The following is a 27,163-nucleotide window of genomic DNA, read 5'->3' as shown; positions in this document are numbered from 1 at the left end:
AGTGGCAAAGTGAGCAAGGGACTCACGTCTGAGCGTACCCTGCCAAACTTATGGCGAACAAAGCGATACAAAAAGGCATGGCTTGGCAGTTCGGGCTGGACTGTTTGTGACGAATTGAACGACCTTAAAGTCACAGGTCACCTTACGAACAAGGTGGTTTTTTGGATATATATATATATATATATATATATATATATATATATATATATATATATATATATATATATATATATACGCTCCTGTTCCTCAAAGAAAAACACTGCACACACGTGGCCCCTTCAAAGACGTTTTAATCGCAAGGACGCGTTTCGGCGTTCTGCCTTCCTCTGCTTGCTTATTATATTTTTCGGACTTTATTAACTCCGGAATATCGAGAATGAAAAGAATCTCTTTTTTATTTTCTACAAGTCCTCTTTCTATGCCAAGCTGCCGGTATCCAATCGAAATACATCTACCTGGTTAAAGGTAATCACGACAGGCTATGCTGTTTTAATAAGCAAGCAGAGGAAGGCAGAACGCCGAAACGCGTCCTTGCGATTAAAACGTCTTTGAAGGGGCCACGTGTGTGCAGTGTTTTTCTTTGAGGAACAGGAGCGTATATTTTATGTATGGAACCACCTCCATACTAAGCTGCACCCGTCACTAAGTGTGCATAGATTGCCTTATGGTGGACTTTGGAGCGGAATATATATATATATATATATATATATATATATATATATATATATATATATATATATATATATATATATATATATATTCACTGAAAAAACCATAGGTTATAGACTATATATAGTTAGGAATTAGCATTTACAAAACCTTGAAAATTCACTGAAAAAACCATAGGTTATAGACCATATATAGTTAGGAATTAGCATTTAAAAAACCTTATTTTACTCACACAAAACCATTGAAATTCCATATATAGTTAGTTGCACTAACTATATATCGCGGACCCGCAATCCACTGCTGATGATGTCACATATTACATCATTCATGACATGGTCAGTGACATCACTGATGACATCACTGATGACATCTCAAATGACATCACTGATGATAACTCCTTTTTGTATATATATAGATATAATATCTTCATTAATGTATATATATGCTTGTTCCTGAGGCAGCTAAGCCATAGGCAGAAACTTTAAAGGTTTAAATAGGAAAAATGGTACAGTCCGGTATTTGATCTTCATAAATATTTTTCTTTTCTTTTTTCAGCCTGCTCCACCGTGTATGCCAAACAAACGCTACGAGTAGATGCCGGCGCCATCCACTGGGCCATAGAGTGGTAACGTCTAGATTGTCTATTTAAATGTCAACATCCCCCATTCCCCCCTCCTTTAAGCACAAGCTTGCATATGTCATTCCCTGTTTTAAATCATTGAACACTGCGTGCCATATGTCTCTAGTAATTCACAATTGAAATGCTTGTATACAGAATAAAATGATATAAAACATATTTTCGACAAAGGAGTTTATGATATTTTCAAAAATGCAATAGAAAATTAACTTTTCCTTTGATGCATATTAATTCTCAACCTTCAAGATTTTGATAAATTTTTTGTGGTAAAGTACCATACTTAAAAATAACAATAGGGGACTGTCCATTTCAGTGATTTTGAATATTCACTGTAGGCAAATAAATAAAAATTGCAACTATTTGGTTCAATATGCAGTTTTGTGCACATTTTTTCATTTTCAATGTACGCTTAAATGTCCAAATAATCAATTGTCTCATTGCTCATTTTATACTCAAATTGTAACTTTTTGACATTTTTGTATTATAGGTTTGAAATCCATTATGTATCTTGTTATTTTTTCTTGTATATCTTTTTTGATAGTCTTAGGCACCAACAAATCCTCTCTGTTTCGTGCCTTTTCACTCTTTAATGCATCTACAAAAACAGATACAGGATAGCCTTGTCTCTTTAACGAGCATCTCTTGTACCTTAGTTATAAACTCCTGCACCTCAGAAGAATTTTTGTTAAGACTTAAACGTTCTCTGTAGGGCACATTCCATTTCAATGGCTTGGGATGTACACTGTTGGCAAATACAATACTAGTGCAGCTGGTTGGTTTACAATGCAGTTATGGGAATTATATATTCTGTCTTCCATGGAATGCCATTAATGTGATTTAAAACGTCCATTGAGTCCCTGATATAAGTTGGGAGGTTTGCTACATATGGGAAGAAAAAGATATCGACAAATCTGAATGCATTGTCAAATAAAGCATCATAGGAGCTCACAATTTGTCATCCTGGGGGATTTTCTAGACTCTTATATACCTTTAATAATACATATATTTTTGGTGTTGGGGGGTGGTTCGTCTGCAAATATTGGAATTCCTCATCTTTGAGCAGCCATCTTTTATGCCAATCTTGCAGTTGTTTATAAAATTCCATCATTATTTAATTAGTAAGATTCTCTTCCAATCTTTCATAGTAGTTAGGAACATTCGGCTGTCTTTTTACTTCCTCATTTTATTTAATGCGATCCACTATGTTTTCTCCCTTATCAGAGTCTTTTATGGCAATGTACTTGTCTTTTTGTAGATCTTTTAATCCCCACCAGTCTTCTACAGCCATATTTCTCCATTGTTGGCAACAGTTCTTTCTCTCTTTTAGATATATATCTCTTAATTCCTCTGCCATCAATTCCTGAAACAGATCTAATTTATTTCCTTGTGGAAGTTGTGGGCATAACTTTGATTTTGGTATACAACTAATGAAGATCAATTCATGCGTTTCAATTCCTATTATTTACCAATACTCCTAATATGATATTTATTCCAAATGTTCAACTATCAGTGATGTGCATGATTCCATTTCTAGGCTATATAGAACTTTCATGGGAGCAACATCTTCTGTTATCAAAGTTATACATATTTGAGGAGCACTATACCTTCTCATGGTGTATGTTTTCATAACAAAGTATTTTTTTTATTTTTCATTTTCTTCAAAATTCATTCATTCATTAAACTTTATTTCGGTTATTTTTAACCATAAAAGTACATAGAATATACATTTTCATTTTTCCACAATTCATTTGTAGGTATACATTTAAAATAGATCATATGCAATCGGAGTGGCGAAGACAAATTGTTTAAGTCAGTAAAAAATGTAAATAGTGTCTTCAAAATGTATATAAAGTCACTATTGCTGGGGGTAAATTTATTTCTGTACAGGACCAAAATGTGAGACCATTATTTAGCAAATTTCTATACATATTGTTCAAACTTTTTGTTCATAAGTTGATTACCAAATCATCCTCTGAAATGCATATGTTTGTGCTGTACACTTCTTTGTACTTTTGCCACTTTTGTCTTTGGCTTTTACTGCTCCCCCTTGTTCTTTTTGATTTCAGTAGTTAGAGCTCCTTGCCTCTCACTCAGGTTATCATTCAGAAGAGGTGCATTTCTCTGGGCAAACACAATTTGAACTGCACTGTAACTGGTCCTTCATCCCCTGAACTGACGTCAGAGCTTTCTAAGCTTGAAGGGGGTCTCCCATTGTCCAGCATTTGATCCACTGTTTGTCTGCTATAAATTGCATCCAATCATCTGGAAACGGTGTACATTCATCCAGTGGTGTAGTCTGTGTTGAACCTGTTGAATGTTTTACATTTTTGAAGTTGTGCTTCTTTTTCATGCTTCTCAAAATTTTTTCTCTAGTTGATCGTTTTTTCCCCTCTTCTTTTTCTTGATATATTTCCAAGGATTTTTTTAGATCCTAGATCTTCTCAGTTGCTGGCAAAAATCTCTGTTCAGCGTGAATAATGAGGGTGTTTATTAATTTCATTGAATCATCTGTGGTATCGGTATGTCATTGTTTGAGCAGAATCTGATCCATATTGCTGAATGTTCTTAGAACAAAAATCCTTGAGTCTGTTGGAATCCAACTCCAATCATCATACTTCTTGATATATATATATATATATATACATTTATATATATATATATATATATATATATATATATATATATATTATATTTATGTTTCTATATATATATATGTTTATATATATTTGTGCAGATATACATATTTTATATATATCAATACACACACACAAAACTAATCTCCCTGGGGTGGAAAAACTGTACAGGAATTCTCAGGCGCATTTCTCAATTTGTTTCAGCAAAACGCGTGTCAGCACCAATGCCTTTATCAATTGCTGAGAAATAAATAAATGCAATATGGTTGAGTTTTTCATTTAAAATATCCAAAAGATGCTCCTATTGGCGGGTGACAGGGAGGCAAGGAGAGGGCTGTGCCATCTTGGTTCAATATCATGCTTTGGTTGCCATTTTAGTTGTAATATTACAATGTTCGGTATGTCATCCTACTGGCTTCCTTGATTAATACCCTTGACCTTCTATGATTCAATCGATGTTCAAAACTATATGGGTATAGCTGATCGAGAATAGCAGTATTGAGTGTCTAGTGCCCGATAAACAGCAGAAACTATTTTGAATAGCTGCTCCTGTGAGTTATGGAGAGGCGGCTCATACAGAGCATGATTGTTACAGAGAGGACTAATATAAAAAGCCAGTCGAATGGTGGAACTATGATATACTGGCTAATTAAATGTATATGTATATAAGCTTTATTTCGAGCAGCTCCTGTCATGAAAGCTATAAAGCATCTAAAATAAGAGGAGGATTAAACATGGTCAATTCGAACAGCAACACATTACAAATAAATTAGTGGAAACAATTCATCCTGGTACACAACTACAGCAAGGGTACAGTGTGCAATTCAGCAGGTCAGCAATAAAGCAGTTATCACAACATAAGACAATAAAACATACATTAAAACATTATAAAAGAATATGAAGGGGTGTTGCAAAGCTTCCGAGTGAGGGGCCTCTTCAGTTAGCCCCAGTTTGCAATCCCCAGAAAACCTTTTAAGATTGTCCAACCCTCCTCAGGACAACATTGTATGGAGACTAGAGGTAATAACGTGCACATGCGTCGTCGCAAGGCTGTCAGGGTGTCTTCGCATCATCATCACATCGCCGCATCAAGAGCGAAATCTTCTCGCATCGTAACTGGATCATCGCATCGCATCAAGGTGCCATCTTGCGCACCGTAACGGGCCAGCAGGCCGAGAATCTACACATCACCTCCGCACCAGTAAGGATCACAACGCATCCCCTATTCTGTGCAAGCATTGAGGCAGGACGCAACCGCTCCCCCGGACCACGGAACCAACGCATCTCCCCTTTTGCGAATCTTTTGTTTACTTTGCGTTACTTTGTTGAGAACTTTGTCGCATTTATCATCAAATTGAACTAAGCAACCTGAATCATCTTTAAGTCAACATTAAGTGTAGTATTGTGGATTTTTTGTCGTTTGTGGTCTTGTGTTAAGTCTTTATAAAGAATACTTATTTTCATAAACTGTGTTGTGTCCATCTGTAGTCACTGTATTACTGTGTATATTCATAACTGCTTAACACACTTCCTCCGAGATAATCCTGTCTGCAGCTACCAAGGGGGTGAGCAGGGGTTATCTAGGAGTGTAATCCCCTTATCCTGACTTAGAGGTAAGGGTCCCTATTTGGACAAAGGTGAATACCGTTGCCAACTAGAGACCCCCAGATCTAACATTGGCGGTCAGCGGTGAGGATTTGGAATTTGAATTTGTGTGTTTCATATACAGTAATTGATGTACACTACTAGTGAGTGCTGACCAAACGCGACCACATACTTTTTTTTAGAATCTTTTTACTTGGAACAGTTTTTTCCTGAAAACTCCCAGTTGTTACTACCTTGAGTAAACCAGCATCTGTTGCATCTATGGATCGTGAATTGGAGGAAGAGAGGTTGGAAACCTATACTTTGAAACAGCTCAAGCATCTCTGCAAGAAATTGAAAGTAGCTACACCTGGCATTTCTAAAAAGGATGACTACCAAAAGGCGCTAAGGGCCAGGGTAGAAGCAAGAAATGCCCCTGATGTTGTCGAGTGTTAGACCTGGCACCATTGGCGTGGGTCTACCTTCCATTTTTATTGCTGTGCCTCATATGTTTTGCTGGTGTTTGCTGCTCAGAGCACTGTGCCACTGACAACCAGTGACACAGTGCAAGTGCTCCCAGGGCAAATTGCTAGATTTATTGGATTCCATGATTGGCTTATTTGGTTTACTGTCAGACCCTAGTACAGTGCACCAGGAGTGCCCAGGGTTTGTAAATCCAAATGCTGCTAGAGGGCTTGCAGCACTGGTTGTGCCCCCCCCCCCCACAGAAGCATACTTGTAATGAGTGTCTAAGATCTGCCATTGCAGAGCCTACATGCAGTCTGGTACTGTCATGCTGACTGGGCAAGTGTACCCACTTGTCAGTCCCTAAACCTTCCCTTAACTTCATATTAGTCACCCCTATGGTAGGCCCAAGGGCAGGGTGCATTGTAAGTCTAAGGCAAGACAAGCCCTAATGTGTGTGGCATATCCTAATGTTGAATTACAGCACATTTTGTTTTTCACTATTGCAAGGTACCTGTTCTCCATAGGCCAGAATGGGCTGCTGGAATTATTACACTCTATAATCCTAGCAGACTCAGAGAACATGGTAGAAATTCAAGCTTAGTATGCCTGAACTCAGAATAATAAAATACGTCTTTTAGTAAAGTTTACTTTAATATTCAGTGTTTGCAAATACCACTTTTAGAAAGTTGGTCTTTGCTTGCCTAACCATTTCAGCCCGCCTGTCCTAGAATGTGTATCTGCTGTCTGGTTTCTGTGAGTGACAGGGCTGGGGAATTCCAGGAGACAGGCTGGGGCAGCCAGGTGGTGAATAGAGACATTTACATCCAGATGGGTGGGAGGAGAGCACCTGGACTCTAAATAGGGCTGTGCCTTCCCCCCACAATGCTGGCTCCACCTCCTGTGGAGCGTCTGATGACTCTGCCCTGCACACTGAAAAGAAAAGCCAGAATAATGTCAACAAAGTGCTCTAGAACTGGGCTGGACTAGGCAAAGCCCCCCTGGACTGAGAGAACAAAAGATTTGTGGTATAAGTATTGGGACCCTGAGCCCAAGAAATCAGATCCTGAATTGACAAGAAGAAACCTCAGCCCGACGAGAAGGAACTGGGAAAGCTGAAGGAGGAGTACTGTCCCTTACCTGGGGGATTGGCTTGCAGTGGTTGCCTTGCTGCTGAAGGAGAGGTGAAAGATTTCAAAAGACTTTATTTTCTTGCTTGTGCCAAAGATCTCCAAGGGCTTGGAATCGAGCTTGTCCCCTAAACGAAGTCCCAGGACCAGTGGACTTCATCCGCCTCGAAGTGAGCTGTTGGAAACGCTGTTTTCTGAACATCGCAACTCCCGCAGTATGGCTCGCACGCTGCATCGTAAGCTGAATGCATGGCATCCAGCACCGTCTGCCTCAATCAACGTGGCTCACCGCTCTACGCCTCATACAGACGACTTCAACGAGCTGGAGCTCGCCCCATGACTGGCCAACAACGCTTTTGCATCGCCTTCGCTTCACAACGCCTCGTCCGTTCCCGACGCATCTCTAAAGGTGCTGTGTACAACTCAAACTCCATCCGATTACGCATCGGACTGAAGCGTCCGCTGTGCTGATTAGACTCTCGTGTATTCTTTTTCATTGCCGTAAGAGCCGGACAGAGAGTATGAATCATACCAGACTTTAAAAACTACGCATTTATCAAGAACTTTGCATTGCTACTAGTATTGTGGTCATTTTTGTTGTTATTTGGGTATTGTGCTAAGTCTTACATAAAAGTATCTATTTTTCATACAAAAACCTGTGTGGTGTCCATTTGTAGTGTTGTCACTGAGTTACTGTATGTGGTTACAAATTCTTAACCTTCAACCCCCCTAAGAACAGCCTTGTCTCCTCGCGTCAAGCTACCTGGAGGGTGAGCAGGGGTTATTTTTTAGGGTAATCCCCTTGTCCTGACTAGAGGAAAGGGTCCCTGCTTGTCACAAGTACTTACCTGTGCCAACCAGAGACCCCCAATTCCAACATTGGTGGCAGTGGTGGGATTTCGAATTTGCATTTGTGATTCATGTACAGTGATTGGTGAACACTTCTTAGTGAGTGCAGACCAATAGCACAACCACGTACTTTTGATTCTTGTTGTGCTGGAAATCTCCATTTTTACAAGTCATGTCTGGTACAGTCAATATGGAGAGGGCAGCCTCTATAGTCTCTGATGGAATCGAAATAGAATTGGAAGAAGAGCGACTAGAGAGCTACACCCAAAACCAGCTGAAGGGCTTCTGCTTTATCCAGACTGGATGTAGAGTCAAGAGTCAAGGCACACTACCAAAAGGTGCTTAGGGCCTGGGTAGAGTCAAAGAAAGCCACTGAGGAATTGCTGGAAACTGAGCAGGTGGAGGGCAACAATGGCTTGGGCAAAGGCCTGTCACCAGAAGAGTTGGCAGGCAGGGAAAAAAAAGATTACACGAAATGGAGATGTCAAAACTTCAATTGAATGGGCAACTGGAGCTGGAAAGCAAAATGCTGGCTCTGAAAGAAAGGAGAATCCAAATAGAGAATGATATGGCTCTGAGATAATTGGAACTAAAGGCCAACAATTTAAAGCTTCTTCCTCTGGTGGCAGCACACCGCCAGTGCAGGCGGAATCAAGGGTGGTAGTGGTTCAAGGCCTATGAGGTAGCCATGTCCTCCCACCGGGTCCCTGAGAAATATTGGGAAACGGGTTTATGGGGGCCGTTCCTGAGTGAGGGGCGGGACACACTGCTAGATTTGCCCTCTGATGTTCATAATTCTTATCCCCATGTGAAGGATGCTTTGATGGCTAGGTATGGGTTAACTCCTGAGTTATATAGACAGAGGTTCAGGGGTTGCACAAAGATTCCTAACAGTACGTATGTTGAGTATGTAACTTTTTTTGCAGAGCACTGGATGCTTGGGTGAAGGGTAGCAAATTTGATGATTTTCAGGGGCTTCTTGATTCAATTGCATGGGAGCACTTGTCCAGTAACTGTTTTCCTGAGCTACGCCAGCACCTGATTGATAGTAGGCTGACTAATCCTAGGAAGCTTGCTGAGGAGGCGGACCGCCGGGTCAGTACCAGGGTCCACAAGGGTCACATGGGACACTCCGGCACAGGCGGGCAGGGTCCCCAGCAGAAGAATGGCACTGAAGAAGTTGAGACCATACTTGTTTGGGACTCACTTCCGTGTTCAGACCGACCACAGGCCCCTCAGATGGCTAATGCAGATGAGGGGTAAGAACCCAAAGTTGTTGTGGTGGTCCATTTCCCTACAGGGTATGGACTTTACGGTGGAACACCGCCCTGGTACAGAACATGCCAAAGCTGATGGTCTGTCCAGTTTTTTCCGACTTAGTGAAGAGAACTCCCAAGGGGAAGGGTTGTTCTCCGCACATTTCAGCTGTAGGGGACACGTGTAAGACCTGACATCATTGGCGTGAATCTCCCTTCCATTTTTTAACGGATTGCCTCGTCTGTTATGATATGTTTTTGCTGGTTATATGCTTTGAGCACTATGCCACTGCTATTCAGTGCCACAGTGCAAGTGCTCCCTATGTTAAATTGATGTACTGATTTGTGACTCCATGAATTGGTTATTTGATTTACTTGTCAGACCCTAGTACAGTGCACCATGTGTGCCAAGGGCTTGTAGATCAAATGCTGATGGTGGGCTTGCAGCACTGGTTGTGCCACCCATGGAAGCAGCTTGTAAAGTGTGTCTCAGGCCTGCCATTGCAAGGCTGTGTGCAGTCTAGTACTGCCATGTCGACTTAGCCAAGCACACCCAATTGCCTGTCCCTAAACTATCCCTTTGCTTCATATCAGACACCACTATGGTAGGCCCAAGGGCAGGGTGCATTGTAAGTCTAAGGTAGGACATTCCCTGGTGTGTGTATCATGTCCTAATAGTGAAATACAGCCATTTTAGTGTTTCACTATTGAAGGCTACCTGTTCTCCATAGGCCAGAATGTGCAGTTGGATTATTACATTCTTATAATCCTAGCTGACTCAGGGAACATGGTGGAACTTCGAATTTAGTATGCCTGAACTCTGAATGATGAAACACATCTTTTAGTAAAGTTGGTTTTAACATTCTGGACCATTTTTAGAAAGTAGGTTTTTTCTTGCCTAACTGTCCAGGCCTGCCTCTGCTAGGTTGTGTATTCCTTGTCTGGGTTTGTGAGTGACAGGGCTGGGGGATTCCAGGAGACAGGCTGGGGCACCCCCTTGGTGAATAGAGAGATCTGCATCTAGATGGGAGGAAGGAGTTGCACCTGGACCTGAATAGGGCTGGGCCTTCCCTCGACAATGCTGGCTCCACCCCCTGCGGCTTGTCTGAAGTCTCTGCCCTGCACTGTGAAAGGAGAGAAGGAATCTTGTGAACAAAGTGCTCCAGAGCTGTATCTTCCCTCCCCTGTGCTGGCTCCACCTCCTGTGGGGCAGCTGATGTCTCTGCCTGCACAGTGAAAGAAAGAAGAGAGTCATGTAAACAAAGTGCTCAGAAACGGTTTTGGACTAAGCAGAGGCCTCTCTGCCTTCAGAGAACAAAGGATTTCGGGGTATAAATATTGGGACTCAGACCCAAGGATTTTAGGAACAAGAAACCTTTCTGCCAAGGAGAAGAACTAAAGGAAGCTGCAGAATATTCTTCAAAGGCTTGAACTTGTGCTTGCCTCCTGCTGAAGTCTCAGGGACAAAAGACTTCACCTCCAGCTCCCCCTGTGAATTTCCTTGCTGGGAATTCTATCTATAGACATGTGCGTGTTGCTGGGAGCTGGAACCACAACGCATCAAGAGGAAATGTGTCGCTGCCGCAGCTGAAATCATCGCATCGCTGGAGAAGCGTGCCGCTGCCGCATCTCCCTGGAAGCGTGTGTTCATCGAAGCTGCCTGCTGGAAAATCACTGGAGAAGCGTGACACCATCGAGAGAGTCGCTATTGCATCACTTGAGAAACGTGTCGCAGGGCCTGTCGTGGCTCCAAGGTACAGAGTCGTCGCAAGCCTGCCAGGGCGTCTTCACATCATTGTCGCATCACCGCATCAAGAGCGCCATCTTCTCGCATTGCAACTGGATGATCGCATCACATCAAGGCGCCATCTTGCGCACCGCAACGGGCCCACAGGCCGAGAATCTACGCATGAACTCCGCACCGGTAAAGATCACGACGCATTCCCTACTCTGCGCAAGCATTGAGGCAGGACGCAACCGCTCCCCTGGGCCACGGAACCGATGCATCTCCCCTTTTGCGAGCCTTTTGTTTACTTTGCGTTACGCATCCATGTACTTTGTTGAGAACTTTGGCGCATTTATCATCAACTTGAAATAAGCAACTTGAATCATCTTTAAGTCAACATTAAGTGTAGGATTGTGGATTTTTGTCGTTTATGGTCTTGTGTTAAGTCTATTTAAAGAATACTTATTTTTATAAAACCTGTGTTGTGTCCATCTGTAGTGTTTTCATGGTATTACTGTGTATATTCATAAATGCTTAACACACTGCCTCTGACAAAAGCCTGTCTGCTCGTGCCAAGCTACCAAGGGGGTGAGCAGGGGTTATCTAGGAGTGTAATCCCCTTATCCTGACTTAGAAGTGAGGGTCCCTATTTGGGCAAAGGTGAATACAATTGCCAACTAGAGACCCCCAGATCTAACACTGGCCAACAAACATAACTTGGGCAACACTTTCTACTGGTGCCTTGCAACATGGGCAATCCCTTGGTCTTGGATTGCATGGGTGCCACTTAGCTGTTGTCTCACAAACAGGAAATGTGACAAACCTAAAAAGCATATATAACATCCGGTCCCAAGGGACCCATAATTATATCTGAAAAGAGCTCTAAGTAGCTGGTCAGTTTGTGGAAATAAAAATTATGTGGTTTTGTTTGCTAACTTCGTGTTGTTCCACCCAATTCCAGTAAAGACGTTTAAGATCTTATTTCCTAGGTGGGTCCTGCTTAACCCAATGTGCTTGGAGCCCTAGTGCTGACATCATCTTCATAACAATGGAGATTCAGCCTACTTTGTTACTTGTGTCTAACCGGATGACATCAGATAAGGCTTCTGCATAGGGTAGGAGCTCTGGGGACCACCTCATGCGAGCCCAAAAGAGCCGCGGGCGAAGCCTCACAATGTCACCAATTGATCGCCTACCCATGAGGGAGGTGAGGGGAATCTAGTGAGGCAAAATAACTAGGGGCCAGATGTAGGTAGGGTTTTACCGGCCGTTACCGACCAGTAAATGGCTTTTCGGTATGTAGGGGCTCTATTTTACAGAATCGGTAAATTTACCGATTCGGTAAATTTACCGATTCTGTAAAATACCGAATCAGTATTTTTACCGATTCGGTAAATCTGATATGTAGGTGGGACTCTTCAGAGTCCCAAAAGCCTTACCGAATCGGTATTTTACCATCAAATCCAATTTTATGGTAAAATACCGATTCCGGTGTGCATGCACATGTGTGCATGCACACCTATGCCATATGACAGGCAGACCTGCCCTTAGGGCATGTATACCTGCCACATGGCAGCCGAGCCGGTTTTGGGGGGGGGGCAGAGGGTGTCAAAGTGACACCCCCTGCACCCTTGTGAAATTCGGTATTTACCGATTCGGTAAATACCGAATCGGTAATGCCCATTCATTCCTATGGGCTTCAAAGCCCATAGGAATGAATGGGCATTACCGATCGGTATTTACCGAATCGGTAAATACCGAATTTCTCCGATTCGGTATTCCAGCACATCTGGAATACCTACATACCCACCCCTCAGATTTACCGATTCTTAATTACCGAATCGGTAAAATTCGGTAATTAAGAATCGGTAAATCAATCCTACCTACATCTGGCCCTAGATCCCTTAAAAATGTATGGTCAGGTCTGCGGAGATGGTGAACCCTATCAAATCTCCACAGCTCTGCTATATACAGTGCTGCACTGACTGCCTTTGCATCGTAGACCTGGAGTGCAGGGGCCACCGGTCTGCTATGTGAAGAGCGATGTTCCTTTCCACGTAGCCCCATTACCCTCTTGTGGCCATTTAGCATCTTTTTAGGTGGGGCTGCCACAACATTTTATCTGATAGTCAAACACCAAGGTAATCAAAAGTGCCAACTCTTTCCAAAGGAGGCCCACCCACCAAGGGGCTGCCTTTGTAGGACTTATGGGGTTTTAAGGCCATAAATTAGTTTTTTTAGTTGTTGATAACCAACCCCCTGTTAAGGCAAAAGAGATGAACATTTTAGGTAGACGCTGCAACCGCACTGGGGTCTTTGACACCAGCAGTGTGTCATCTGCGAATAAAAGTGTTGGTACCTTATCACCTCTCAGAGTTGGTGCATCTGCTGGTTCTTCTTGCAGGAAGCTGGCCACTCCATTCATATAAAGGGAGAATAGGGTGGGAGCGAAAACACAACCCTGTCTAACTCTCCTACTGACAGAAATGTGATTGGTCAATTGCCCCTGCACCCCTAGCCTAATCTGTGCAAATTGTGTCATCACCCATGGTGGGTTTCATATCAATTGAATCATACACTGACTCGCCCTCTCTGACATTTATCTCATAGCTTTTTTTTATCCTATGTTGACTTATTGTTTTTCATTGCTGAATGTTGTATGTATTTATATACTACCTATTCATGCACATACAGCTCTACAAAATCATTATGTAAGTTCTAGTCACAATCAATGAATACAATGGGCCTGGATAAATTGTCAGTTTACAATTGTCAGATTACAATTTTCATAACCAGTAATGTCACATCTGCCTATTTACATATGATTCTGTTTATTATTGACTTCACAAAATGCCATTTGGGGAAATTTGCTATTGCACATTTGCTTAAACTTTTCCTTTTCTTCCATGGTGGGGTAAAGTGTTAACCCAAAACAAGGAAACAAAGCCTATTGTAATCATAGCTTTTGTGTTTTTAAAGAAGGGTTAAATCCCCTGTATGGGAAACAGGCAGATGGTGCAGCCTGACGGATCATGAGGGTATTTGTTTTTAATCATTCTATTCATGTGCAATTCACTATATCGTTTTGATCCTGAAGAAGCGCCAACGTCCATGAGCCAATAGAGGCGCAAAACATGTTGGTCGACGACAGCTAAAGTGACCCTTCAGGGGACCTGTCGGGCATTTCAGCACTGGGCCCGACGAGGAGCAAATGCCTGATGATGAAGCATGGCATCCCTAAGGGTGTGTGAGGGCAACAGGATCAAAGACTTGCTCTTTCTCCTATTTTGTGGGGGTCCCTTTGTGTACCTAGGCTCTTTCTCTTACTTTATGGTTGTTGTTTTTTTTAGCACCCTACCTTAGGAACAGTGTCCTTCTTTAGTTTAATTGTCATGTGAGAGGAGCATGGACACTGGACCATAACTCGCTCCTCTGTCCCCCCCCTCTTTTTGTTGATTATTTAGAAGCAGGTATCGGCAAGTTGCCGTAAACAGTGCGGTAGGCAGTGGTGTCCATACCACAATGGCGCCACCCTTGTCTGCTGGTTTGATCGTAAGTGATTTCATAGCTTGACATTTCTTTCTAGTCAGATTCTGATATAGTCTGTCAGACCCCTCACAGGTAGTGGTTGAGTTGTGACCACTTTTTCAAAGGACAAATCTTGGGGGGGAATCTGATACAGAGGAGGATTGAATGTAGACTTGTTTTTTAACCCTGTATTGGTGTCAGTCTCCTCATGGATCTCTTGTGTCTTATCTCTGAAAAAGAAATTGAGACGAATCTTGCGAAAAAATCGCGCAGGTTCTTGTTTGATCACGAAGGTGTCACCTCTGTGAGAGGGAACAAAGCCTAATCACTTGTTCAAGAGGGCATGTTCTTCCATCTTCAGTTGCCGCTGACTGAGATTGATGACTAAATCGTCTCGTTACTGGTCCCTGCTTGGGCTTCCGTCATGCTCAGTGTTGTTTGTGCTGCCGGTAGGGGCGGCCCATGCTTTTGGGCTTGTTGGTACTGCCGTTTTCCTCTGGATCTAACCTAAAAAAGGATTGTTTGGAAAAATCTTTGGTTGCTGTTGGTATGGGAAAATGTGCCCATGTGGAGGTAAATTGGGATAACCAAAGGGTCCCTGCGGCCACCACTAGGGTGGTGGTGGTGGACCACTTCGGTAACTTTTATCTGAGATTCCAATGTCTGTATTTCAATGAGGATTGTGTCTGCGATATGTTTGGTTGTATTAATTATAAGGATCACCAGTCGCGGGTGCCGCGCTACACCACAAGAGACCAATCCGTTAGGAACAGCTTATCCTCCAAAACAGACGTGGTGCATTGGTGACTCTTAACCCTGTTGGTGCACAGTTTCCTCTCAGATATTCTGTCATGATGGCCCCGTGTATATATATGCAGGAGTGGGATTTCTTGAGCAACAGAAGTTTATACCAGTCATCGCCTTGTGTTGAAGGTCTAACTTGAAAGGTGTCTATTATGCCTGGTGTACTCAAAATTGATTGCACAACTGTGTCATCAAAAGCTAAGCCTTGCTGTTTTGCCACCCTAAATTCAAAGGAGTGCCCTTGGGGTGACAGTGAAGCGCTATACAAATATACCAATAAATAAATAAATAAATAAAATAAATAAATATATGTAACTAACAGACAATAGTTGTATGTGTCAAACTAAACAGTTCTCTCTCATGCCTTACTTCTGATAAAAAACAAATATCCTGCTCTGATACTCATCAGATAGGGACCCACAGCCCTGGCTGCTCAGAGATACTTGAAACAACAAGAGAGGAAGGGAAAGGAAAAAAACGCTCCTACTCCCCTCGGGTCAAAATACAATAGAACAACAAAGTAGCGTTACTGTTGGAATGGACTATATAAGGAGCTGGCAAGTATGCTAGTACTATGTCTTAAGTCATTTGCAAAGAAAACCTCTATAGGTTAAAATGAAGGCCCTCACTCACCGACCTAGTCGGTGACATGCATTATCATCGGGCCCCAACGGGAGTGCCCGAATGCCACCCTGGTGTGCTGCGCGCCAGAGTTACTGCGGAGCTGGTGTTTTTTTTGTGAGTGTGAAGTGAAAGTGGTATTAAAAAAGTCACAACTGAGTCAAAAAAAGAATTTATTTGTTTTGCCAATCGGACTAAATTAAAAAGGTGTAGGATAAAGGACCAAATTAAAAGTCCGGTATTATCCTAGTGTAAGGTCAACATGTTTCAGCCTCTGTGATTTGGTATATCAGGCATTTGTCAGGAGCAAAGAAGTGAGGTGAAACATACAGCCCTGGTGGTATGGGCGCGCTAAGGCCCACCCTAACCTGGGGTCAAATATGTAAAAAAGTACAAAAACTTATTCTGTGATTCCAGAGTGTTGGAGTGGAACCGAGTTTATTGAGTTGCGCTAAAGTCTAAGACACCATGGATCTCGGGAGGGGGTGTTAGCAATATGGCACACCACCCTGTTAGCTAAGTACCCGTTTGGCACCTGCTAGGTCCTCCACTGCCGGACCCCGAAGTTCTCATTACTTGTGGATTTTGTAAAATCCTGGTAGAGTTGACACCAAAACATCCCTGAGCTCTTCTTTCTCAGAGAGGGGGTTGTAGCCCTCAAAGGAACTAGGTTTTTCCTTAGAGAGGGGCATCTCAAATGATGACGCATGTCACCTCTGGGGAGTGAGGGATTTCGACCTGAAAAGTGAATTTCCTACAGCTAGGTCTATAAGGTAATTCTACCATGTTTTTAAAAAGAGAGCACAAGAACTTTGGCGCTGGTTAGCATTGGTAAACTGGGCAGAGTCCTAAAGCCAGCAAAAACGAAGTCAGAAAACAAGAGGGTTGTAGGCAAAAAAGGGGGAACAAATCCAAGGATGCTAGGTTTAACACTTCTGAAATATGCAGCCTTATACATGTGCCATACATAAGAAAGGAATAAAGCATGCATTCTGAAGCTAACCTCAGTTTTAATATTTTCGGTAAACACTATCCTTTATCTCCATTTCAGTCTGGTTGTCACTAAGGATAGTGTGGTTGCAGCAATCCAACAAGTAAAGTTAAAATCAAGTTCGCGGGCTACCAGGCACGCTGGCATCGTTCCTGCCTACGACACAGCACACGGCAGCCCGCGAACACTCGCCATTTGGTGTATGAAGCATCATTCCTACCAGAAGCTCACCGACTGGGACAACATTTCTGCGGTCCCGCGTTCATTATTGCCAACCCGTGCAGCAAAATCCCATCAGACTTATCGGACAATTCGCGCTCTCAGCCATGCTGTGGTTAACGGTTGTTCCGCATCACACCACACCGGTTACCTCCATTCATCAGGTTTTTGCACCACCCGAGCTATCAACCCGGTAGCTCAAAGCCACACAGTGGACACCGGCTCTCCCTGTGACCTCAGTGGCGACTTTATAAACACCTCCGGCCCGTTTCAAGCCTCAAGCTTCAAGGTTGTATTTAATATGCAGGCATTCATTAATAGCCCTGATGATGATCCTTGTATCTATTTGTTAGGGATCGAAACGCCGTCGACAAGTTAAATAGTTACACACAAGTTTTCCATTGTGTTTTCATTTGTGTGTTAGCTATGTATGGACAGCTCTGATACGATTTACTACTGATTATTAGGGTCCTCTTTTCTTCCTTTTGCCTGGAAAAAACCCTTTCTCCATTTCTGTTTTTGTCTTTCTTGTATTGGATACAGGATTGTATCCCACTGTATATTTGTGCTCACAATATCTTTTTATACCTTATATTGATTAAATACAGTGTCCGGCTGGACACCTTTTTTCATTATAGTACACATTGTTGACTATAATTCATTATATTGTGTTTACTTGATGCATTAAGGACCGTTGTTGTCTTACTAAGGAGCACAATAGAAAGCACAAAAGTCTAGATAAAGCACACTCTCAGGAGAATCACACTGCAGTGCTCAATTTATTTACTCCGGTAACACATTTCGACTGTGGACAGTGAACAAGACTGTTCACAGTTGAAACGGGTTACCAGATTTATCAACAGGACTTCATCACCCAAAAAGAACATGCCAGGAGGTGTGTTTGCTGAGAGGTGGCCGCAGGCCACCTTCCCTTCCTCCACCATTGGGGGATGTAGTCCACTTTACCTATGAGGGACCTTTGGGCCCAAGAAGCCTACCTGGTTCCTCCTGTAAGTCCTACGCAAAGGAATTCCTGAGAGGTGGTAGGAGGCCCAGCCCCCTTTCTCCACCACTCTGCAAATGTGACTAGTACTTAAAAAAACGTAAAAGTCCAAGAAAAAATAAATGATACAGGGACATTATAGTTAGGAATTAGCATTTAATAAAACCTACAAATTCACTGAAAAATCCACCTGTTTCAGGGATCTAATAGTTAGGAATTAGCATTTAAAAAAACCTTAGAAATTCAGAGACAAAAAACACAGGTTACAGTAACGTTACAGTTAGGCTGACATTTCACTTGTACAAAACCTGTGAAATTTAGCCATTATACTTACCTGAGCTAACTATAACTTGCGCTCCCGCAATGCACTGCTGATGATATCACATATTACATCACTCATAACATGGTCAATGACATCACTGATGACATCTCAAATGACATGTAAACTCAGGGCTATGCACACAATACTTTATTGGGAAGGGCAACACAAAAGTATACAACACATTTCTGCCTGCCCTTCTTGCTCACACTAGCATTTCACTGGCTCAGTGAAGATCTCTATGCCTTCCAAGAGCCGCCACCACAATGGATCTTATGAATGTACACATCGTTTGTAATTAGCCATTGAGTTTCTGGTGGCCAACCACCAGACTTTTTTGTTTTTCAAAAACAAACTCCTAAATCAAGAGATTGGTTTAAAAAGCAAAACACTAATAACTCTCACACCCTGGGAGTTTTTTCACAGAATTTAAATGTAATTTTTTTCCAGTTTTGGACCACAGAAAAATCAGACCCTTTGCTCTAAATAGGTCAGTTGGACCTATGTACTTAAACTGATAGGATCTAGTCTTTAGGACCATTGGCGTAAGTTTTCCACCTGCTGAGCTTTCAGGGGCACAGTTGTCATAAACATGACCATCGACCCATCTCTAAATTGAACTGGTGAATCATCAGTTTGGTGGATAGGGTACTTCTCCCCCTTTGCTATCCAGTGGAATTAACTTTATTTAGTACAGCAATGCCCAAACTTAGGAGCAAATATTATGAAACTGATTTGGTAGTGAAAGAGTAACATGTGCAATCCGACAATGCGTGGCGATTATGTATTCCAAGGCTGCCTCAAGTGGAATACAAAACAATAAGACCCAAGTGATTTAGATCAAAATACTTTGTTCTCTTTATTGTAAATACTGTCTTTTAGAGACCCTGCGGAAGTCAAAAGGGGCATGTAAGTAACATATAAGTATACAGAAAATCAGGTCCCTTATCCAACCTCCGGTTATCCTGAGCAGGCCTTTAGTCCAGCACATTACCTTCCTACACTTGGCTAGTTGGAGAGATAAGGCAGAATAGCCTCTCACAGGAAGTTGGATATTGTTGTGGTACTCAAAAGAGCCACTAAGGGTGAGGTGCCAACCCTCTGGTATGCTACTAGGTGCCTTATTATGCAAATATGTAGTACGTGTAGCATCAGCTACCAACCCAATAGCTGTAAATCCCACCAGAATATAATACAAACATTGGAACATTACATTTTAGATGCCAGCGACTTCTGTTCATAGAAAGAATATTGTTTGCAAGTAGCAAAACGTCAATGATCATATTTAATTGCTCTTCTTGGTCTCTATCTGAGAATTGCCTGGTACCTTATGCCTCCAATTTCAATAGGAAGTGCCTCTCTATATGGTGTGGTATGCTATGCAATATGTACAGTGGGCATGAATTTTCAATTACTTATGTAAATGTATGGAGTGTGGTACCAGCTTAACCAGCCGTAGTTTGTTCTTTGGCTCTCAGATGAGGAGGAGCCATGGGTTGTTTACTGGTGTATGATGGGAGGGAATCCTCAGCAACCCATGTCTAATCACCAGCTAGTACCTTGCGCCATCTGTACACCTCACAGATTCCATCCCATCAGGTATCATAAACAATGTGAGCAGCACGGCGTTCATCAGAGCATATGGCGATGCACCTCCCTTTCCACTGTTCGCGTAGATTCCAAGGCCTATAACATAACATGTGTATTTGTAAAGCGCACGTTCACCCAGAGGTCTCTTGGCGCTGAATAACAGATGTTTATTGTTACCCAACTCAATGGTACTCATTTTATCGACCTCAGATGGATGAAAGGCTGAGTGGACCCGCCGGGATTTAAACCTTTGACCATGAGGCTAAACACAGGCCCCTGTAGTGGATGCATTAGTCCATGAGCCACCAGACCCGGCCCATGCCATAGAAAATGCACACATTTAGCCTGGGCATCATAAATATGCAGCTCAATATCAGGAGTGGAAAACCACCTGTATTTTTTGTATATATTTTTATTGATTTTATAATTATCTGTTTGTACTCCACTGGCATGGCATCATCGTAATATATATTTTCCAGTCCACAAGAAGTACAATACCGCAATGAAGGGTCACTCAGTGTAAGCAGCCTGTACAACAACATGGATACCTGCAGAAGCTTAACATAAGGATCATGAAAATCAGATTATGTCAATCATGCCATTATGATTCCAAAATTAACATAATGGATAAGCACAATCACAAAAATTGCTCAATCCCCTACGCCCAGCCCCGTCAATTATCAAAGTACATCAGGAGTCAGAACCTCACAACACTCCAATAGGGAGTAATTACTCACGGCTGCAACCAACAAGTGGCCTTTTGTCTAAGATGTAGTAGCATTGTCCTTGGGGGCAAGAATCACATTTAAACTGGCTGAAAACTAATTCCATTGCTCGATGACATTACATCTCCCATCCCGTGCTCTATCATCTATCCAAACCAATACCTCTGCATTTGCCCATGGAATCACATCCCTTTTCCACACAATCACGGGAGGGGCGAGTGCACTCCTCTATGTCATTGTGATACACCGTTTTGCTGATACCAATGTCAACATTTGGAGACCGATCAGCTGTGTCATAAAAGCATCTGACACACAGGCAAACACTGTCTGCCAGAAGAACTCAGGGGCATATTATCAAGGGGGTTTATCTCCACTTTTTTGGCTTTAAAAGCCAAGAAAGCGGAGATAAAATGATCTCACTATTACCTAGCTGTCGCTAACACCAGTTAGCGACAGCTAGTAGGAGATAGTGACCATCTTGGGCCCCGCTTTGCATGTCAGTGAAATTTATCACTAATGACATCCAAAGTGGGCGTGCCAAGATGTTAGCGACAAAAAACAGTCGCTAACATCGCTATCTCCTATTACCAACTTTTGGAGATATTCGCGCTAAGTGCGAATATCTCCAAAAGCTAACACCTGCCCCTGAGCAGTTCTAAGCCATGTTATCCAATGGTAGGTGGATAACATGGCTAAGAGCATTAGCTCGGTAATGCATGAATATCGCTGACTTTTCAGCGATATTCATGCATTGCGGCCGATTTTTATCGCTTTTGCGATAAACCTTGATAATAGCAAGGTCTATCTGCGATAATTTCTGGTGATGCTTTGCGTTAAACAATTCGTTGCTAAGCATCGTTAGCGATAAATATCGCTTAACATTGGTAATATGCCCCTCAGTTGTTGGACACAGCCACACCATTTGGAGGAAGTCTGGATTAACCTGTTGTCATCAAGGACACCTCTTCCCCGTACTGGGGAAACATTTTCTATTCTGTCTAGAGAAAGGTATGTGTGGTGCAAATAATTGAATTGTGTAAATCCAAACCTCGCATTCGGCATAATCGTTTTTATTGAACCCAACCACCTCCTCCATGTGGAATCTTGTAATTCCACATTCAATTTCTCGTCAATTTCTCATCACACTAGACCTTGAGCCCCGGGAACTTCTCATCAGGGCTGTGATCTTATAGTGCCCTGTATGTATATGAGATAGCCTGTCTGATGCCGGCCAATGTCAGCATCAGGTCCAGCGGACCTGCCATCTGTCAAGGGTTCCCCTCCAGTCTCCTCAGATTCCCCACCACAGTGCAGAGTACCAAAGGAACTGTACTGGATCGAGTCTGCCTCCGGCCATCAAGTGGTCAAAAGTTCGGATACTACCATTCACTATTATATCCCCCCAAACTCCAACCCAGCAGCTGTACAAGAGTCCACCGGGAAGGTCCTAGTTCAACATCTGCTCTGTGGGAGGGGTCAGAGTGTCAGGCCAGGCACATAAGGGATATTGCATTTTCCCCAAAATATACATTTCTTCCAAGTCCACGCTGGCATATTTGAGATTACAGTATGGAGGGAAGTCAAGAGCCACTCCAAGGGTGAGCAGGCCCCAAAGTGCTTGCCAGTCGCTGTTCTGGGTTGGCCTCATTTAGTATCCATCAGAGGGGCCTCTGGAGTTGGGCTGCGGCATAACAGGGCTTGTAACTGGGAGCTTCCAACCCACCATCCTCTAGTGTGGCATATAACGTCTCTAGTTTCACTTTATGCCTTTTATTTGTCCAGATCAAGGCAGCCAGTAACCACCGAAGGTCCACAAAGAAGGCTCTCTTCAAAATCACCTGCATATGCTAAGCGCAGAAGTACTAAAATGTTAGCAATGGACACTCTCCCCTTAGGTGATTAAGATTCTTGTGTCCATAAAGGCAGCAATTGTCGCATCGGGGATCATGCCCTACCCAGGTTACCCTCCACCAGATCCTGTCATACTTCCTTAACTATGGGGCATCAGGGGTCTGCAATAATGGGAATAGACATCATTTCCCCCCATTAATTTGCAGTCCGTATATTCGGCCAAAGGTGTCTAAAGTCGACATTCACGTGGGAGAATGGAAGGGTCCGCTTGCAAATATTTTATCATGTCATCCGTGTAGTGGAGACTATGTTAGGGTGGCCTCCGACGGTATATCCTCAGCCACGCACTCCCTTATGAAGCATGAACGCCAGTGGCTCCATGGCCAGGGCAAAGAGCAGGGGGACATAGACTCCCATGATGGTGCCTCTCTCAATCCTGAAACTGTCAGAAACGAGCCTCCTACTGCGTACTGTAGAGATGGGTAGGTCATACAACACCTGTGTCCAGTTACAAAACTCCTGGAGGGTGTTTATTATTTCAACAATATACCCTGTCAACATTTTAGGTTACTAGGAACATATCTTTATTTTCCCATTAAAACTTTCTGCCACATCAAATAATTATTTCAATTCTTGGGAAAGGTAAACCAGCATAGGGGTGAATGTGGAAATTAGGAGACTGCCAGAAGGTTATGTTTATTGATACGGTATGATTATGCCAATCCTGTAAACAGAGCTGTTAAAGGACACTCAACGTGCCTCTTACTTTTAAATTAAATAATCATATCAAACAAATCTATCAAATACATCATAAACCTTTCTTGGTGATGTATGCGGTTGTTTAACCACGTTGCCAATATGTTCCTCTCCCATCCTTCCTCAGTAGACGGAATCACTGTACATCAGGCTAGAAATTTTGGCATTGAAATCATCAGCTAATAAAAACAAATCATTAGCACAGTATTATTACGCACCCGGCCAGCCTTATGTCTATGACAGACACATCTAACAGATGAATAAAATGGATAAATTGAGAAGTTCTAAAATAATTTCTGTGAAAGTTGTCATGCAAAATCATTTTTCCAAGGGTAATTTGTAATCTAGTATACTGTTTTAATACTTACAAGTCCAGCTTTAGGAAAGAGTGTGCAGCAACACAGTGCAAATGGTGAGGCCACCTTTACCTCTAACCAAAAGTTGAAAGTGCAACTAAAATAAATGATGGATACCTTCTATATGTTAAGGTGTGGTGATCTATGTCCGTTAGAGCAAAATAAGAACAGTGACCCAACAACATTATCTAGTTTCGATTATCCTGCAAAATACTGTAGTAAAGTTGGAGGTATTGGTAAGGTAAAAATGTGTTATGGGGTATTATTATATTTAATTCTATTGTTGTCTTTGCACACCACCCAAAGGATTAAAAGTGTGCATTTTCACTCCTCCATAAAGAGGCAGAGTCTACATGTTTCAGAACTACAACATATATCCCTCTCTTCACAACTAGCAAGTGTCCCAGTTTGTAAGTGCCCAGATGGTAAGGGAAAGTGTGCCTTTAGCATTCGCAGGAAACTGTGAAAATGAGCTATATTCCACAAGTAATGTATGCACTTCTCCTTTCTCCATAGGACAGAAAGGTCTAATATATAGCAGAGTGGGATAAAAGGCTTAGTTTGGTCAAAAACTGCTTGTCAACTGGAGGTTAACACCAGCCAAGTGTGGTTGAGATGTGAAAAACGCAACCATGATACTGTTCACAACTGTCAGTGTGGTCTTCAACTACCCCAGGCACAGAGCTGGCTAACTGAGTTTGAATGGCTGGTGTAATCACATCAGAAAGAGCAGTCATCTCGTCTTGGGCCTGACTGCCAATGTAAAGCTTGCAAGCATTTCTCTAACCAATTGCAGGGCAATTTCAACTAATCGAGCTTCACCACTCTTTCACATCAGACATTGATCAGATCAAATTAGTTTGTTCAGATAGTTAAAAACACCTAATAAAATAAAAAAGGCAACAACAACTTATATACACTATTCTAAATGAATAATACATCATTTCAAATGTTCAATAAATATCAAACTAAAACAAAAAATGTTTATACCTGCTAGAAATGCTTCAAAGTCTTGACATCTCCTATTTTGCATAATCATTTCCCTCAGGCAAGTGATATGACGTGACCTTTTATACAAATCAAACCACGTGACATTATACAAATTCCATCTTATATAGATTCAAAATGATATGCTTTTTTGTGAACTGCACTGACTTGATGTTACCTACATGCCATGTAAAGACATAGAATAAATAACATAACATTCCGCAATATAACACACATAATGTTGTTGTTTAATGGCCATCACAACAACACCATGGTTCTGTTGTTCAATGGGTGTTTGACTCACAATCAAAGGGAATACATCACGTGTGTCAGTTTTCCAGATTCCCAATGTCTCCCAAGGAGATCCTCATCCTCACTAACAAAGGGTGCAGTTTATGTTTATTCCCCGTTGCTTCAGTTGGCTGAGCAGCGTCATCTTCAGGTATTTATCACCTGAGTTCTCCTGGTAATCTGCTGTCCTCCACCAGGAGGGAGACTGTTTGGTTTATGGCAGCCTTGAGTGATAGGTGGGTGGTGAAAAGTGTGAGTTAAAATTACCTCAGTTCCCATAGAAAGTATTTTATTAGTCAGGAAAGGGATAACATTAAAAAGGAATAAAAATGGAGCTTTAGTTGACGTGTTAGTGATGCAGAGCCCCTAGGGGTTGGTTGACCTGTTTTGCCTTAGGTCGTCCTTGTGGTTCGTGGGGACTTCATCAGGATCAGTGTGAGAATGCCTTTTTCCGGAGATCGCTCAGTGTGTGTAAGTAGATTGACTTACCACTCTCCGTCAGCTAGCTTGATTTGTTAATCTCTGACTTTGTGTTATAGGTCCAGACTCTGCCCACAACTGTGGAAGACAGAAAAACTGAAAAATACACTACTTTCTTGTTACATGTAATGATAGCTACTGTCTTGCCCAATGTGGTGCTACAATGAAAACAACCTAGTTAGGAGCAGGGGTGGTGTTATCCATCTTCAGCACATACAGACTTTACTAATCTTGCCAAGGATTTGTGAATATACTATTTATGTATCCCATGTTGTAATGTGTCCTCTTGGAGCCTCACGAATTGTTGTTGGAAACAACGGTGTCATCATCAGTGAAGCTGTGTTTGACTAGGGTGGCTAGAGCAAAGGGAAACGGGAGCATACAGGCAGCATCCTCGATGCTTGGTTGATTCAGAGTACAACACAGCTTCCCATCTTAGTACGCAAATGTTAGGTGATTACCCACCCTCAACAGCGGACTATCTCGCTAAGGCAAGGAAAATATATGGCTTGAATGTGTCCAATCTTTCCCCCCACCTTATCTAAGCAAAACTGCAGGGTAGAGGTGTGACTGGGGGGCGGCGTTTTGTGAATAAATATAACCTCTTCAGGGCTGGGACAGACAGAACACTGCCCTGTTCGTAAATGTTGGGAAGGACTGAACACACGCTTTTATGAGCGGGCTGTCACTGTAGAAAGCAACTTATAGACTGAAGAGGCTCAGGGCAACTTCCATGTGTGTTAAAACAAGTGCATGCCCCCCCCCCCAGTGTGTGCGACCATAATTGGGTGAAGCCTATATGATGACGTTTATTCGAAACATGAGTCAAACTTACTAACAAACCAATTTCATTAGTGCTCATGACCCAAAGAACACTCATTTGTAGGTGTGCATTCACAGGACTACAAAATAAACTAAAAATGACAATCTCTTCAGTAGGCAGCATGCACACTACCACTACAATACATCTATCAATCTAAACAAATACAAAGGCTGGTATATTCATTTTCAGATCAGGACATATTCCCTAAGATATACTGTTAAAAATGTCCATCTGAACTGTAATTCCCTGTCCAATGCATCAACTTCATGAGGAGCAAAATTATGCCAGCTTATGTTGGCACACCATGCACAAAGAAGTCTTCTATCACAGCATAACATGGTTTTCCAGTGATCTGCTTGTAGGGCTTTGCTTTCCATTCATCCAGGAGTACGTTTTTCAGCATTGTCTGTTTTTCTCTCTTGCAGGGTAGCACTGCCCCTGGCCTTTATGCTACTTGATGAATTCTGCAACAACGCTGATTGGCGGAAACAGTCACTTTTCAACTTTCTACACAAGGGATCATCTTCTATTTCTCCGACTTAACACGTTATTCTCTAGTAACCTCTTGTGATTCTGCTATTCCTTGTGTCACTTTTCCAATAAAGTAGAAAGAGCATCACAGTCCCTGACTCGTCTCCATCATTTATTAGATCTAGGAGGATAGACTGAGCAGCCAGAGACTGCAAATGAGAGCGGACTTTGGACAGTTACTCAAACTTTGTTAAATATCACAATCAGTGGTAAGAAACCATCCAACAAATCATGGTTATTCGGCACTGGTAGTTGTGGAGGCAGGAATTCTTCTGCCAGTTTCAGCTCTACAGGCATTGTTGTGGTCACTTGGGGACTGACTGATCAAAGAACCTTTAC

The 27,163-nt window shown here is 42.4% G+C and overlaps 1 long non-coding RNA gene across 1 annotated transcript; it reads left to right on the top strand.

Moving 5' to 3' along the window:
• The first annotated feature begins 851 nt into the window (after window positions 1-851).
• LOC144768924 (uncharacterized) lies at window positions 852-26,914 on the top strand. The gene is made up of 2 exons (XR_013598652.1): window positions 852-1,294; window positions 26,719-26,914. It is a non-coding gene; the product is annotated as an uncharacterized LOC144768924 (long non-coding RNA).
• The last annotated feature ends 249 nt before the right edge of the window (window positions 26,915-27,163 follow it).

Source organism: Lissotriton helveticus, chromosome 7, assembly GCF_964261635.1.
Source record: "Lissotriton helveticus chromosome 7, aLisHel1.1, whole genome shotgun sequence".
NCBI lineage: Eukaryota > Metazoa > Chordata > Amphibia > Caudata > Salamandridae > Lissotriton > Lissotriton helveticus.
Note: the sequence above shows the minus strand (reverse complement) of the source record. Positions and strands in the feature narration are given on the sequence as shown.